We start from the raw sequence: 16823 nt of genomic DNA, 5'->3' as shown, positions 1-16823 counted from the left end.
AGTATTGTCTTTCTTCATGAAGGTAATCTTCACTAGTCAACAATCTGAGTTTAAAAAAAAAAAACTTGAGTATTCCATAATTTCCAATAGTTTTGAAAAGTGTGTTTGTGACAGTGGTGCTTGCAACTTGATAAGAACTCACATTTTAAGGCTAGCCTAAGTTGCCATGATGTGCATGAGTGAAAAGGCCACCTTTTTACTGATATAGTAAATTGCTATACTCTGGGGAAGCAGAGTTATAATGACTAATTCGGACTCTATGAAATTGTGGCAGTGGCAAAAAAATGAAGGATCTAGAGTCTTGTGACGGATGATGCAGTAGAGGTTTTTGTACCTGGATCTCTTATCCCAAACAACCCGGAGGTAGCCATGTCTGTAGGGTCTCGTGATGTCTGTTCCAGTAGTGGGTCTTCAATCCATACATAACAAATAGCAAAATGTCCCAAAATTTAAATATTCTTCATGCGCATTAGTAAAAATCTGTGTGTCATCAGCAACTTACTGTCATCTCTCCAAAAACTGGAGTTAAAGTTAACATTCGACTGGTCTGTCACCTCACCCAGATCCCATTTTTGGCCCAGCCAGTAAAAACACTCTTGATAAAATGTGATTTAAAGCCCTTTTATGTTTACAATACTAGGGAGCAACTTTACGTTCACGATAAAAACACAGTCTGTAATTAATATATCCTTGGGTGTAAATTCAAATCAGTGAAGTTATCATAATAGCACTTCAGGATTACACACTGTCTGCAAGCAAGATATCTTTTGTTGAAAACCCACGTCAGTTAAGTAATATAATTTGTTCTCCAAGAAAAGCACTTTTGCTGAGTACAAATCACTGAGGTTCTATCAGATGGCTTCACAGAAGTAGCTGGAAAAGAATTTGGTTCGGGTCATTTATTTGTACTTCAATGGAGGGCCATATCACATTGTGCTACACATACATTATTTTCAGTTTACAATAAGAATTATTATATATTTCACTGAGGATGTTGGTGAAAAAATCAATTACTAACAAAGTAATTGTAATAAAACCCTCCTGTGCTTCCAATCCACTCTGAGTCAGAATATTCAAAAATTGCTTTTTTCTAGTCCAGCCTAGCCTAGCTCAAACAAAGTGACATTGGCTTTGCCATCATTTGTAGAAATGCATATAATACATGTGTTTTGTTTTCAATTTGTGCAATCAGTTTTCAACATACTTTGGATATTTAACTATTTAAATATAGCATTGTAGAATTGTAGCTTCTTCAATCTGGAATGTTTGGCATCTTTTGGTAGCTCCTGCTTAACTGACTTGATCTTGCTGTGCCAGAACCTGTTGCCTGCTGACGTGTGGGGACTACCACTTCTAGAGTCCAGCGCTGAAATATCCCACCAGGAGGCAGCCACACAACTTTCTATTGGTCCAGGAAACCCATTTAGGGGCTGTAACATTCCCGCAGTGCAGGACACTCTAGAACACGTTGCCTGCTGACGTGTGGGGACTACCACTTCCAGAGTCCAGTGCTGTAGTCTCCCTGCGTAGATTATCCCTGGAGCATTAGGCTTTGGCAGCTTATCATTCTGCTACCGAGGTTAATGCGCTTTGGTCCACAGAAGGTAGGGCAGGCTCACCATCCGAGAATGCTTGTCTTAGCAATTGTGTGGATACAGGTGACACCATTGCGGCTGAATCTGCAGCTGGGTATTCCCCCTAATTCACAGTCTGCCCCAAGTTTAGCGGCTAAGTGAAATGATTACCAGGGAAGATGGTGGCTGCAAAACAGAAACAGTGACCCCTCGTCAAAGTAATAAAGGTCAGCTGCTTTCTTGGGTCCGTACTTTATCGCAGTTGTTAACACAGTCTTCTGCAAGCCAGACATGATATTATGCCAGATCCCTTAACACTGGACACTCTATGTGAGAAATTCAGTAGTATTTTTGTGGTGAAAATTCAACCATGGATGGAGCAACTGTACCAGATAAAGGATCTTTTGGCTAACGCTTTTAACCATCCAAGAACGTATTCCATAGCAAAAGAGGGTAGTTGCCCATCAAATAACACACAGCAAAACTCACTGTGCATTAACTCCCAGAACGTGGGCAAGAGCCAGTTTGTGAATACTCTGGATAATCGAGGACCATTGTCAATTTAATTGGTGGGGACTTGGAATTGTAAAACCTACAGCTTCAAGTACCAGTGCTCAATTGACTTTAGCCCGCCCCCACCCGACAACCCCCTCCCACCTTCTCAGGCTATTGGCAACTCCAATACCGCTCACTGTCAAGACATTCTGTATTTCCCCCAGCAGCTTGTCCATTTGTCCTAATCTTGGGCGGGGTTATTATGATTATTGTTATTAAATTGATATGGCGCACAGCTACCCTGAGGTTTCCCGGCACCTGTAAACATGTTGGACAAGGGGTAAAGGCAGGACGCTAAAAAAAAACCAAAAGGGATACAAAGGTTCTATTGATTAAAAAGCCAAGTTTTCAGGCCTTTACGAAATTTAAGATAGTGTTGTTCGACAGGTAAGTGAGTTGGAAGAGAATTCCTAAGAGAGGGAGCCAGATAAGCAAATGATCCTCCTCCCATTCTGGCTTGTTTGATCCTGGGAACTTGGAATTTGTATTGATTCGAGGATCGTAGTAGGCGTGGGGGTGGTAGTGGTGCACCAAAGCACAGAGATAGTGAGGGGCTAAGCCAGAATTTATTTTATGCATGTAGCAGAGTGCTTTAAATTTGGCACAATAGTCGATTCTCAGCCAATGAAGTTCACAAAGTGAGGCTGAGATGGAAGTCGTTTTGGGTAGTTTGCAAAGCAGTCTAGCTGCGGAGTTCTGGACCACTTGCAACTTGTGTAGCACTTCCTTGCTTGCCCTCAGATAAAGTACATTGCTGTAGTCTAATCTAGAAGCTACTAGGGCCTAGATGACAGTTTTTTATATTGACAGAGGAAGCATCCAGAGAATTTGCTTAACCACTTGAGAATGGCAAAGCAGGGGGAGGCAACTTTAACCACTTGTTGCTTGATCAACAATTGGTCGTCGATGATGAACCCAAGGTTATGAGCCGCTTGGAGATGGGAGGGGGGATCACTCATTTGTGGTGCCAGTGGTAGGAGCCCTAAACAGTTTTGTTGTTACCAAAGATGAGGAGTTCGTTTTTTCCCCCGTTTAATTTTAAATTATTATCATGCATCCAGACAGCAATTTCTTTTAGTCCCGGCTGAAGCACTGATATCTTTGCAGTCTCCTTGGAGGAGAGCGAGAAGATGAGCTGTGTGTCATCTGCATAAGAGTATATTGTTAGCCCTGCTTGCTCAGCTATCGTAGCCAGGGGGCTAACGTAGATGTTGAAGAGCAATGGGCTTAGTAAGGGGTTCAATACTGGGATACATGAGTCTTGAAATTAGCCTGAAAGGTCCTATTAGATAGAAAGCTGGATAACCATTTAAGTGCCATGCCAGCAACATCACTGGATTGAAGACTTTTTAAGAGAGAAGTGTGAGAAACAGTGTCGAACGCGGCACTTAAATCCAATAGGATAAGGGTCAATGTCTTTCTTTTGTCGACCTGTGAACGGATGTTTTCGGTGACTCTCAGTAGTGTTGACTCAGTTGAAAAAACGGCTCTGAAGCCAGATTGGGACGGATGCAAGATGTTTTGTGTCTCAACCAAATTTGTAAGCTGGATATTGATGTGTTTCTCCAGAATTTTGGAGAAGACTGGAAGAAGGGAGATGGATTGAAAATTAAAAGGGACTTCAGGATCAGTGTTTGCTTTTTTTAACAAGGGTACTACCATGGCATGTTTCCAGGCTACAGGAACCGTTGCTTCGCATAATGACATGTTGAGTAGTTCCATGATAATATTGAGTATAGGGAGGTTAAGTTTTTGAGGTACCGTGAGGGGGAGCGGATCCTTGGGGGAGCCAGGTTTAATACTGGTGAGAATACTACGGAAGGAAGAGATGTCAAGTGAAGTCCATTTGTCTAATAGGGTGTTACTGTTAACTTGAGCAACTTCCTGGCAGAGGCATTTTGTTGTGGTGTAATTAAGTTGCGAATTAGTTTTAGTTTCTGTCTGTTTATTAAAATCTGAATAGATCTTATCTATTTTAACCACAAAAAATTCCGCTAAATTTTATCGCATTGTTTTGAGTCCAAACATGGAGGCTTGGGTTCCCCTAGTCATGGCTTGTCAGCAGGAATCATGGGTTCAGCTTTAGAACAAGGTTGTTCATTAGGTTGTCAAACAGAAACACTTTAATGCATGGCACCATAATAATGATATTATTTTGGTGAGGAGGGTGGGCTGGCATGGTCAGTCAAAGAAAAATATTACAACGGACTGTATTGTTGTAAATTCCTGAAAACCTACTTGTGTAAAGAATATGTTTAGTGTAAAGGAATTTAACAGTTTAACTGAACCTAAGATTGCCACATTACCTCTTGGGTATTTCTACAAGCCATCTATACCATTACCAGACATCTATGGTGATTAAGTCCAGACTCTTAAGGCCCAATAAGGACTTTGATGCTGCTGTGGCAAAGCTGCATGAGAACCGCCCACACAAAAATGACTTTTTAAGTAATTGGCAGGCATTTCCTTAGCCGTTCCCATGAGAGTACCTATAAAATAGAAACCACAATGGAACGTGAAAGGAAGTTTCAGCACGGCATGAACTGAAAATTCTAGGCTGTGCTGAACCTTCTGTGCATGCTCTCAGGATGGCACATTCTGTGCCCCCATGTGCATTCACAAGGCATGAGGCTGAAGGGAGCCCTTCAGGGCCTACTTTCTTTCCTCACCGCAACTGCTTTCATGAAGGAAAGACCTCCATGAAATCAGTGGGGGGTTTGAGAGCCTTTTTATGCTTGACAGGAGAGCAGTAGTCTCACCAAGCATATAGATACCTCTGGATGGCCGGGCCACCATCAGGGAACTGCAGTTCCTTGGTGGAGATGTCGGTCCCAATGCGGCATGACCACTAGGTATGGAATGTGTCAGTCGCAAGACCCTCACCGTCACGCCACCCAGAGTCTGGCAGTCCTCGGACAGCCAGACCCGTAATTGGGCCCTCAGTGTTCCCTGCACAAATATGTTCTCTTTACTTAGTGGCTTGGCAAATAAAGATTGACACCTAGGTGACCCATCAGAGACACAGCCGACATCTATTAATAATGAGTAAAATACATTGCTCCTAGCCACTACTATCCCTGGAGGACATTGTGAAGGGCAACAGTCTTGGATGCCAGTGTTGCATCACTTTAAAATACACAATGTTGACCCTGTAACACATCCCATTATGGCCAGCTCAGGGAGTTCTAGGGATAGGGGCCCTACCACTTAACATTTTGGGCTGGAATGTGGCAATTATCTGGGCAATGATCAATATACCTGATTTGTTTAATTAAATTAAGGGCAATGATATAGTTTCTTTCCAGAAAACCTGGGACACATTGCCACTGCTAGTAGATGGTATCCAGTGTTTTTGTGCCACTGCTATTTCAGCTCTCGGTGGGTGCACTTCCGGGGGTTGACCATTGGAGTACGTTTTGCTCTAGGGGAACATGTTAGGCCCATGATGACCTTGGACAGTAATTACCAAGACGTAGTTGTAAGGATTGGTTTGAATCTGCATATTGTGAATTTTTATAACGATTTCATTGGCATCCCGAATACAAAGTTCCCACCACTATTAGCTTAATTTCCAAAATAGCAGATGATCTGACACTGTCAGGGAGCACATAGTATTTTTGTTTAGCTGTTAATTTTGATGTACTGCCCTCCCTAAGAAACTTAGCACTTGGTTCGCTGGCTAGCACTGATCCGCGTGCTAGCACTGATCGACTCAGTGCAGACTTAGTTTAATTTCTTACCCTCCTTGATTTGGTTAATGCACTGAAAGCTGTAGGACCAATTAAATGTGAAGTTCCCATTTTTCCAGGCATAGGTAGCTCTTCTAAAATAGGCTATAGGCCTTATTTATGAGCTAATTATGCCTCTGTTGCATCACTTTTAGTGAAGCTGCATAAAATATGCGCCACACGGCACCATATTTACAAATTACTATAAATATTTGCTACGTGGAGTGCCTTAAAGTAAATATGGTGCATCCATGGTGTCGCAAGGTGAGCGGACTGAAAAATGTTGCATTGCTGTTTTCATGCTTCGGTGCAACACTTTCCTAAAGGAGGCCCTATCTGTTTGTCACTCACTTTCTAGAGGAATCACTTATCCGTGGCACAGTGGTCCCATCGCCTATAGTGACCACAATCCTATTGAAATTACATTATCTCTTTTTTCAAAGGAGTAGTTAGGACGAACATCGGAGCCAGTGATTTACAGCCTTACCTGACAATCTGAGGTTGGTGTGGAGACTGTGAGATCCAGTTCCTGTTTTAATACCATAATTAGGGCAAACCTGGGGATGGTGGCGGTACGCTTCACTTGAGAGACCAATGACTGCCAGGTAGTGGAACCCTTCACTTTTTTATGCATTAGTATTAGGAAGGCTCTTCTAAAGCATCCCCCCACCTCCCAGAATTCATCAAGATGGTTTAATACTGAATGCTCTGCGGCGAATAGGGTGCTGCGTTCAGCCCTGGCCTTTAAACCAAGGTGCCTTGTATTGGTGCTCCTCTTGCGTAAGCAATATAAAAAAGAGACTGGTAAACGGTGGTAGGAGGTAATTGTAAGTCAATGGGACAGGGTAGCGCAGGTAGCACAGCTGAATAGAAGTAAATCTTTTTGGCTCATCGTATCCGAGTTGAGGCGTAAAAATAGGCCCCTTAGTCCCATTTTGTGCCACATCCCTAGTGAAACGTGGGAGGAGCACTTTAGCAAAATATATATGCTGCACTGCTAACCTCTGACTTTTTTTCTATAGACCTTTGTCTTGTTTAACGATTTTGGGCATACTTGACAGAAGTCGAAGACGCCATCAATCAAAGTATCATGTGGCAAGGCACCAGATTCAGATGACGTCCCGATTGATTTGTTAAAATGTAATAATATTTTTTGTGCTCCACTTCTTACTAACATTTTTAATAACCTTGCATACTCTGCACTTCTTGATGCATAGGGCACATCCATTGTCGTGCCCATTTATAAGAAATGGGATCATTCACTCCCGGGTTGCCATTGGTAGCTCTCGTTAATCAATACTGAAGCCAACATTCTCGGAAGAGTAATCAATAATAGAATTAGAGAATGGGTAGTCCATTTTATATCCCTGACAGTACCGGTTAAGGCACAAAGTGGGAATTATTGAGCAGTGTCTCAATCTAAACCTGGTCCTCTGAAAATATACAGTTGCCAAACAATCCACCCTTATTTATGGATCTCTCATCAGCCTTTGATTGTGTGAACCCATGAAAACAGTGGCTGTTGCTCATAGATTTTGGTTTGTACATAGTATTAGTCCATTTCTTGGCATATTTAATAAAGGACATGAGAGCAAGGGTCCACATCAGTACACAGGGAGAGGAACCTGGAGATATAGGCATACACCCAGGAGTAAGACAGGGCTGTGTGCTGGCTCCCCTCTTAATCTTTCTTTATATTAACGAGCCTAATCCATTTTTAGCATGGTTAATTTCTGATGCTCTCATAATAATGGGAAAGCCACTGCCCACACTCCTTTACTCTGATGATACAGTGCTCATGGCACACACTCCTAGGGCACTGCGTCAGTTAGTGTATTCTTTCGTAGATTTTATGGCATCACTACAGACTCATTTTACAAAGTCTCATATAATGTCTTGTGTAAATCCCTCTCAAATGTGTCCATTGGCTCTTAGCGTATGAGTAGCACTAGCACTTTCCCATATCTTGGTGTGATTTTTTCATCCAGAAAGTCATGGTCCGCAATATTGTGCACCACAGCGCAACACTTTGCATGTCAAATGGGTGTCTCTGTAGCCTTTTTCAACCAGCGGAGGGTTGGGGGGGGGTGTCTTTTGCGCCCCTTTTGGACATATATAATTCACAATGGCAACCCATTGCTATTTATGGCGAAGAGGTTTGGGGCATTTCAAATTGTAAGGCCATTCAGAGCCAGGGGAACAGGCTATGTAGGAACCTACTGTCTGTCCCTATATCAGCTTTGTATCTTATTTGCCTCAAAGACCTTGGCCTTCTTTGCTAGTAGATCAGATTAGGGTTTGGTCACTTTTGCTGTGGCTTGCAATCTGAAGGAACTCAGAGGCCACCCTATCTAAAGATGTTATAATGGGTTGTCTTTTTTTTGGATCGAGGGTTACTTATCCCCTGGCTGGTATTTGTGAAAGTAGAATATTGTAAAATTGACATGCAATTTGCCTTTATTGACCCATTACCTTGCGCTAGATTAGATAAAAAGATTGTGGCACAAGCACGTTGTGATCATGAAGAATTACAATGGCTAAAGGAAATGGAGGGAAAGCCTAATGTGACTGCATAGTTAAGACTGAGTGAATCCGATTGTTCCACCAACCACATTAGGGGGCCGATTATGATGGCGGACGGACTTGCGTCTGTCCGCGATCACTGAGGAGGAGGGGACGTCCGCATGGGCTGCGGAGTCCCCTCCTGTGCGATTAGGATGTGACTGCCACCCTGGCGGTCACATCCTCTATTTTTAACATTGAGGCGGGTGCTGCTTCAAGCTGCACCCGCGGCAATGTTAAAAATGCAGTCATTGCATTTGCATGCAGAAAGAGGCAGGCACCTCGCGGTGCCTGCCGCTTTCTGCATACAAATGCAGGGGGGTACCATAGGTACCCCCCATGTGCACCCCCCACCCCCCCCTTCACCTAGGGGGCCCGCAACGGGCCCGCAGTGAAGTTACACATGCTTTTCCACGGCAGAAAAGCCGCCGCGGAAAAGCATGTTTTACATCCCATCCTAATCTGCTTGACGGTGTCTGAGAGACACCGTCACCAGATTAGAGCTTTTCCGCCGCGGTTGTAAGCCAACCGCGCCGGAAAAGCTGCGGACGGAAACCAGGACCCACCAGCCATCCTAATGTGGCGGTGGGTCTTTGGTCAGTCCGCTGCGGTTTTTCCGCATCCTCTGGGCCGGCGTTGGCTTTCGCCGGCCCTGAGGATGCGGAAAAACCGCAATCCTAATGAGCCCCTTGGTGTTGACGCAGTTGTTGGGAATGCTCATTGCTTTTATGTTTCAGATCGAACACAATGAAATATTTGCTTTGCTTCCCCCAGGGTTTTGTACAGAATATAGATGTCTTGCCATGCACATGTGACAATGTATCAGGCCAATCGATGCTTCATTTTATTTCATAAATTTTAGGCAAGGTACACTAGATTCTTTTCAATTCTGTTTTAAAAAAAAGAATTGTCAGAACATTTGTTCAATGCAGGCCTGCTTCTATATTTTTATTGTTATTACCCATTGATGAAGTTGTTTTGCACATTGGGGCATTTTTAAAATCTGCTGTCCGAGCTCATAGGTCCATGTTGCTTTAAAAATCTGTCCTCTTTATTGTATTTTGTTGCTGTTTTTATTATTATCTTAATTACAGTCTTGATTTTTGTTTGTATTTTTGGAATTGCACTTTTGATTGTTTACATTGTATGAATATTTTATGGATGTTATAATGTCTCAGAATAAAGCTTGTTTGACTGACTGAATGACTTGATCTTGTCATCAGACGGTCTAGATCCAGACATGCCAGATCGGCTACCTGGTATGTGTTGCACGAATCATTATAGAAGAGAATAAGCTCCAAATATGCATTATCACCTCTGCATCCATCTGCTGGACACACCTAAAGCAGACCAGCCAGCTTACATAGTTCCACCATGTGTGACACGATATTGGCTCCCTTAAATTATTCACCTGGTTAGAAGCTGATATCACATGGTGGCAGGAAAGGCAAATTGAAAGCCAGTCCACAGAGTAGGTTTCTAGCTCGATTCTGGAAGCTCTGGGCTGCTGATGGCTATTAAGGGGTGTGAATAGTCAAACAACATGAAAAGGGAGTTCCCAATGATGGGCTGGAGGAGATTACTCCAGTCCAAGAAAAGCCCACAGAACAGCTAAGTGATATCAAATATTTCTTTTTATTCACATAACAACATATTGTTTATATCAAAAATAGTTAGTGCACAATATATTTCTTTCTCATATTTTTATATAGATTTTTCTCAAGAACATATACATAAAAAATATAATAAATATAACATCAGCCAAAGGACACAGACATCAATAAAAGAGTGGCACACAATTCAATCACTCAAACAGTCAAACCAAAACCATTCCCATACCTCAACACACAAACACATTCAGACATAGACATCCACAGAAAGCGTCGACGCGCGTTTTGGAAAAGTGCCAATACAGGCTTCCTTCATCAGGGCGCAACAGCACAGATAATGAAGTTTAGCACAATCTCTCAAAATAGAGAAAACCACAGAATTGGGTGGGTGTCCTAGTAGCAGTCGTGACTGGCAAGGCAGATCTGTGGGCGGAAAGAAATATGATAAGGATATGCATAATACAAAATAAAAAAGGACATGGCATAATAACAAGTAAATCAGAATTCATGCGTACATGTAGGACGTAAACAGTGTTATCTTATGTGCTTACATGCACTCATAGAATAGATATTAAGATAACTCCTTAGGGACCATGCGAGAACCAAATGATACACAAAAAAGTGCAAGGAACCAACACCAAAGGAAAAATAAATAGCTAAGTTCCCATAGTGTTCAAAGTTAATGATGAAAATATGTTTTAGGCAGAAGAAAAAACACATTACACCAGTAAATTAAATATTCCTGGAAAGGGCGTACCATATAGCCGGCCTAGAGAAAGACCCTCAGCGATATCCTAGCTGGGGTAGATGGGGGTAGGCTAAGCCTTCCAACGATCCAGAGTATGAGGGTAGAATCCAAATCGAGATTAAATACGATATGATACGCTGAAAAAATATATATAAAAATGCAAAATCAGCATGAAAAACAGACCACTCTAGTCACAGGTAAAAAATACCAGCACTCGGTATAAAGCCGGTAAGAAAGACTAGCTATCTCTACAGTTCTCTGATGACAAGGGGTCTCTAAGCGCCCCAGAGTACTATCATGTCCCAAGAATAGGAGAATACAGAGTTCTTACCTCAGTTTAGTTAAAGATGGCAAAGTGCGAATGGGGTCCAGAACATATATAGGTACTGATGTATATAAATAGAACAACTTCAGGCAGGAAAGGTAGATGAGGCTCAGGAAGTGAAGTACCTGGGGACAAACAAACAGTCTAAATAGTATCCGGTGTAATCCAAAGATCAAGGAGGACAGAGGTTTACCAGAGCTATCTCGACAATACATAACCATAAAGTGTACACTATTCTAGGTATAAGCTGAGAATATGGAAAGAGAAAAAACTAAACTTAATTTGCTCGAGTGGGTCCACAACCAAACAATAAATATACAAAATAAAGGCAGTTACCTGACGACCCGTAGGGCGGCTGCCACATTCACATAAGAAGTAACAAAGAATTACTTCGAACGCTGATGCCGCAAGACGCCGACGGCAGTCTAAGAAGTGAGAAAACACCCCCGTACTTCAGCTGCAGCCTCAGCAAGCTTCTCTTTTTATTTTTTTATGGGAAATGTGGTTGGTGGGGGGGGTAGAGCACAGAGCTCCCTGCATGACGCCATGCCTTGTCATAGGCCACTCCACCTTCTCAAACAGTGAAATAGTTTTTTAAGCTGGCAGATAAGCTAATTTTTGCACTAAGAGGTATTAGGGGCCTAAGTACATTTAACAGTCTTTTAAAAGAAATGTATTTGGCTTTTTTTTATATAGTGTGAATTTGACCCAAAGGCATCAGAGCGCTTTAAACGAGCACCAGTTACATTACAGATGATGGGGCTGAATTTCCTATCCTAACTGTATCCAAAAGGGTCCGGCCGATGGTCGTTATTGTCTAATAAGAAGTGTGGAAGAAAGAAAACAATTTACCAATTATACTTTTCCCCTCCAATCAAACTAAATGATGGCGGACTCCGAATTCAGATTTTTTGTTGATTCATTACAAAGCCAGAAACAACCGAATATAGACACACCTCAATATCAAGGTGTAAAGATGCATGTAAAGATGCATGAAAATGAATACAGAGGTCAAACTACGAATAAAGTTCATACAACACAATAGGCAAAGAACAATAAATTCCAAAATCAGAACACTGCTGAGAATAGACACTGCCTCCAAATCCTTTTTCATTTGTATTTCCAAGTTACGGGTCATCTGTCCCTACGCCCCCTCTAAAGTGGCATCCCTTCCTAATCTCCCAGAATAATTTCCTAAAAGGTGTTAAATGCGTCAAGTAGCGTAAAGCCACAGAGCTCATTCTAAGATGCTCTCCTTCCTCAGTCAAAGCAGAAGTCCTGCAAATCTGTCAAAATTTCACAGCTCTGTCCGTCGACCTTGGTTCCCAAGTTTCACCAGACACGGAAGGGGTCCTCCCTTCTCTCTGTCCGAGCTCGCCAAAGGCATTCCTTTTCCTCCCATGTATCGTCTTAAATCTAATATAATGAGGTCATAATCCTGCACCTGCAGTAGGGGTAAAAACAAAACTTTCTATGCATAAACATTTTAATTGGCTCAGGACCTAAGAGCAAATGAGGAGAAATTAAACCTTTAAGAAAAATGAAAGTTAGGCCTACAATTCAGGCTAACCTAAGAATGTCCTTTAATGTGCACTCGATATACAGGCCTTTATATGAATCTTTTAACAATAAATACCTTTAGTTTAACTTCTAATCATTATATACGTACACAATTACATATTTTCTCCAAACACGTGTAAAGCACTAATCAATCCTATAAAAGCGTCACAATTTAATTTACAGATTTTCACATGATGATATATAAACTTTGTTTTAATATGAACAAAGTTCAACAAAACATTGAATATATATGAGTGCAGTTTGTACATGAATATAATGCCCCCCTTACAAATTTCAGGGCATCGAGCGCTCTATCACAGTTGAACACTTTTTTTTCTGGGCACGGAGAGCTTAGGTGACTTGCCTAGAATCACCGGATGCTTGAGCCTCCCGCCAGACTCCAACCTGGTTCCCAGCTTCAAGGTCGGATGATCTGGTCGTTAAGCCACATTGTGGAACTAATAAAACAACATAGTGTTACATTTCCTGCACCAGCTAGGTGGTAGTGGATGAGGCCTATTAGAGCACATCCTGGCACAGTGTGGTAGGATTGCTAGCTGCCAGCTTTCTAATGTATGTTCCTACAGATGACAAGATCCGAGATGAACTCAAGATGGGCTGTCTTCTCCTTTTCCTCCTGCTCAAAGAATGTTTTAAAATTACAGTAGGACTTAGTGGTGGGAGTGTTATTGCAAGCAAATGGCTCTTATGGGCTGCTCTTGTGAGTTTGAAGCGCTGATTATGCTATTGATTTACTTTTAGCATATATTTGTTGTATAATTCCTTTGTGTTTGTATAATACAGTTTTAAATCCCTCACCACCAATCCATGTTTGTCTTGCAAGACATAAACATTATTTTCCTGTGTAAACATTGCATTTACTAGGCTTGGGTGAAGTACAATTTACAGCAGTTTAATTTTGTGTAATTTCTGGAATTTTGCATTATGGATGCTAGGCAACATGCTAGAGTTTACACCATTAAGTCAATTTGACTAATGACAGAAAGCCAGAGGGGGCACCTGGACCAAACGGTCTTCAAACTGCAGTTTACAACACAAACGAAGACTTTTGGGCCGAACACTTAACAGTGCTATTTAATCATATTTTCACAAAGGGAAACCTTCGGGCCACATGGAAAGGAAATATTATCCATCCAATCCACAAGAAAGGAGATGGAAAAAATCCAGGGAATTACTGATTGATCTCCCTAATTTATGTCGAAGCCAAGCTATACGCTTCGTGCCTTCTGGAAGAGCTGCAGGACTGGGAAAAATCAACCAACATAATCCCTAGGTTCCAAACCGGTTTCAGACCAGGGATGGGGACAACCACAAACTTGACCACCTTGGGCCTGCTAATGGAAAACATCCAAAAAAAGAATCAACAACTATATGGATGTTTCGTCGATATAAAATCAGCTTTCGTTAAGAAAGTGGGGGATGCCAGAAAATGTAATAAATGTAATATCCAGCTTGCACAGCGAAACATGGGCAAAGGTTAAACATGGGAACGGGACCAGCCTTACAAAACAAATTGAGACACAGGACGGCTTAAAACAAGGCTGTGTCCTTGCCCCCAGTCTTTTTAACCTATATCTAGCAGACATCGGACGTAACTTAGATGCAACGGAGAGCCACGCCCCGAAACTTGGCAACACTCTTGTTCCAATTATGCAGTACGCCAATGACATAGTACTACTAAGTAAAACCCCAATCGGTCTACAACTTTTGGTAAACACGTTATCGTCCTACCTTGCACAAGAAAAAATGGAACTCAATAAAGAAAAAACAAAAGTGCTCCGGCTTGTGGAGGGGAAGAAACTGAACTTCAGATGGTCAATCAACAACTCAGTCCTTGAAGAGCAGGTCTCATACAAATACCTGGGGATGACCGTTGAGCAGGGCAATACAAAAAAAAGGCACATTCTGGTACTAACAGGGAAGGCGCAATCTCTTATTTACGTATACAGGCAACTGCAAATAAAGTGGGCGGCCCAAATTACACGCACTTACTTAAAGTAATTGCCTCACAAATAATACCTACTTTGTCATACAGGTTAACTGCATGGCTAGGAGGGGAATCAACAATTTTAAACAAGTTACAAAACAAAATATACAAGGTAGTGTTTAATCTGCCACACTCAGCTGCGCCTGCCCAAGTTCGCTTAGAATTTGGCTTGCAGAACCAAGAAATCCGGTCTATGGCTACGTTTGCAAAACTGTGTCACAAGCTCCGTTCCGCCAAAAGCGAGTCAATGGACAACATCTGCTGGAAGAAAATAAACTATCAGGAAGTCCAGCCCAACACCACTCAATGTGGAAAATACCTTAGTGCGAGCTTGACCACAGTGGCCCTACAGGAAGTATGGGAAAAAAAACGACCATGTGCAATTTTGTAAAGTAGCAAATGGACTAGCAAAAAGGATTTCGTTGCTAAAAGACAAAACAACCTTAACCAAACAGCGACATGCTTGGACAGTAGTTAACTCATACACCAACCAAAAACCACAAGGTTGCATTATAGCCAACATCTAAAAAAACCTTTTATAGCGTACCGAATGGGGATGCATCACTCTAAAGATCTAAGGCCCTCTTGGAAAACGCAAACCGAAAGTTCCAACTGTAGACTATGCGGACACCAGAAGGAAAACTGAGCACTTGTTATGTGCATGTCCGGCCTTACTGGATTAAAGAAGAAGGCATCTACGGGCAATTTTCATCACACTAAAGATCCGCACCTGCAGCGGTGATAAGCTGGCTAGGAGGTGCCTCATCTATTCTGTCATGCCGGGGAGTCAAATTCATGGCCAAGGTAACAAAACTGATACAAGAAACTGAACAGATAAAGGTACCTACCACCTAGTACACACAGTGATTAAGGGAAGGAAGAATGTGGTGGTAGAAAGGTCAATTAGCGAAAACTCCACCACGGAAATATACATTGTGTTTTAACGAAAGAAATATGTCCAGAGAGGTCCTTTTCTGGGACAGAACTTGCCAGAGTTTACACCATAAAGTCAATTTGACTAATGACAAACTTCATTAAGGTAAACATTCTATCACAGAGGCATGGGAAAATGGAAGCAAATTGGACACCAGCAGACTTTTTGATCACCTCACGCGCAATGTTGTGCTTTTGTTATCTTGAAAGGCACCCTTGTGCCAAAAATACATGCAAGGATGCATTTTGTGTGATAAAAGTGCAACATATTGAAGCTCCATATTAACTTGGAATACACCTAATTTCCTTAGCATTTTGTCTAATTTACACAAACAAAATTGCATGCATGTCACCCAGACCCAGGTCAATGATACTTAGAACACTTGCCTTGGGATTTCTTTATTCAAAAGGTTGCAATAGAGCAATGGTTCAGCATTAGAAGACTCATCCACAAGCACAGTGAGCTCTTCATTTGAAAACATGAACTTACACTGTCTTCCTTTTGTTTAAGTATCCTGGAAATAAGGGGGACAAGGAAATAGATCTAAGTTTTAAAATTGTGAGCATTGTTTCTTGTAATGCTTGTAGATGGTGAAATCAAAGTTGTTTCGAAAGAGTCTGCGGCTGATTCAGGAACAAGCTGTGCCAAATGTGTACTGCATTATAGTATTTTCTGTGTTACTCAACCCACTTGATTTTCGAAGTTGCCTGCACATGCTTAGTTTTTGTACCTCTGCTAATCTTGCCTTTATCCACAAGCACAAACACTGCTTGGTTGTAGAGCATGCACAGAAAGACCGGGATTTTAGACATAAATAGCATAAATGCAATGACCTGTGAACAGGAGTCTATTACTTTCCATGTGGGTCGTTGCTCTTACACCATTTTTATGTGACTGCAGAGAGCTATATATAAGGAAAGAAAAATTGAAGGCAAATAAGCGCTCTTTTATCCACTAGTTTGTTTTTTCCCCAATTCTTAAAGCAATTAACAGTGGAGGGGGCTGTGACCAATCTAGAGGACTACACATCTCCACCCATCGCTGCCAAGTTTTCAGATTGCTTAAGTGTTGTTTTTCCAGAATTTCAATATGAAATACATTTTATTGACCAATGAGCGGCACTTCGATTAACATGTTAACTCCACTATACCAAGCAATGAAGTCTTTGTACGGAGTTTATATCACAAATGGCCTCCCTTTGGACAATATGAAGGTCTAC

General features: G+C 41.8%; 1 protein-coding gene across 1 annotated transcript in view; it reads left to right on the top strand.

Moving 5' to 3' along the window:
- Nucleotides 1–16823, top strand: part of LOC147692124 (mucin-12-like) — a 587862-nt gene that overhangs the window by 155617 nt on the left and 415422 nt on the right. The gene's annotated exons all lie outside the window — the stretch shown is intronic.

Source organism: Lissotriton vulgaris, chromosome 9 (genome assembly GCF_964263255.1).
Source record: "Lissotriton vulgaris chromosome 9, aLisVul1.2, whole genome shotgun sequence".
Lineage (NCBI taxonomy): Eukaryota > Metazoa > Chordata > Amphibia > Caudata > Salamandridae > Lissotriton > Lissotriton vulgaris.
Note: the sequence above shows the minus strand (reverse complement) of the source record. Positions and strands in the feature narration are given on the sequence as shown.